Source organism: Melospiza georgiana, chromosome 6, assembly GCF_028018845.1.
Source record: "Melospiza georgiana isolate bMelGeo1 chromosome 6, bMelGeo1.pri, whole genome shotgun sequence".
NCBI classification, from domain to species: domain Eukaryota; kingdom Metazoa; phylum Chordata; class Aves; order Passeriformes; family Passerellidae; genus Melospiza; species Melospiza georgiana.
In genome coordinates, this window is record NC_080435.1 from 15,996,242 (window position 1) to 15,997,535 (window position 1,294).

Below are 1,294 nucleotides of genomic sequence, written 5' to 3' on the forward strand. Positions count from 1 at the left end.
TCATGGCCCAGTCTACAAAACACACCAATATAAAAGAAGAAATAAATTCGTTCAAACAGTAACTTGTGCATCTTTGCACACCCACACTCCATCAAGCCTGTATTTACCATTCAGCCTGGATTTATCTGGCCATAACATTCTGCCTACCACCTCAGCAGTTCTTCATACTCTGTTAGAGGAATGAGCTGCACAGGTACCAGTTCATTTCCTGCAGACAAAGTCTCTAAGTGAAAACAGTGAAGTCTAAGAATTGCTCATCTCTGCCATAATTGGTGAGATCTGCAATGGGAAGAGCACAGCTGGGTTTTGACAAGATCTGTTTTCTATTAGGCTGTGTCAACTAGCATTAACTCCACTTGAATGAAGCCCAGGTCAGCTTTCCCATCATTCTCCCTAGGATGAACATCTTGCTAGGCAGCTTCATTACCCACCCATCTCATTTGGCTCCCTAGATGCTGGCACATTTGCTCCACATGTTCTGGAATTTCCCGTTTTCTCAAAATTAAAGTCAGCCTTTCAGGATTCATGCACATAAATTACTTTGGTGTGCTAATTTGCAGATGTTTATCTCCAGGTAGCAGGACTCCCGTTTAACCATGTAGTGGAAAGTACTGCTTGAGGACGGGGAACTATTTCTCTTTATATTGGAGGAAACAGTAACAAACCAGGTCAAATCTCTCTACTTGATGTACCTTGCACTGTGCTGAGCCAGCCTGCACACAGGCAAGCTCCATTATTCCTGTCGTTGTCAGAACCACCTTCACACTGCTCTCCATGCCTGCCCGTGTGCACTGAAGTCAGACTAGGCTACAAAATCTAATTTTTAAAAATACAGGCCAGAACCTATCCCTGTTCCTGCCTTCTTTCCTCATTCCTGCCTTAATACTGTGGCACCTGAGTAGTAGTGTTACATTTTCTGACTGGGAGGTCAGCTGTGGGAGTACCTTAACATTCATAAACCAGTTTGGCCCCCAGCACCTCATTCAGTCCGTGACCTAAGTGCATGGATCATGTGGAATCTTGTAATGATGCTGCCTCCCTAAAAGCCCAACTCTTACAAAAGATTCCAGACTGTTTGCTTGCAAATTGATCAAGTTTGTTCTGATTTACATCAAAGAACTGCCAGCAAGTTATATTTACAAGGGCTCCTGTTTTGGCTTCTGGCAAAGACAGATGTTGAGCCAGGAGCTGCATGGGCAAACAGCTGGAAAGGTGCTGTGTTTAACACTCCACCATTCACAACAGGATGCTCATTTCTCCTAGGAAGCATTAGGGACCAGACAGGCACCACCAA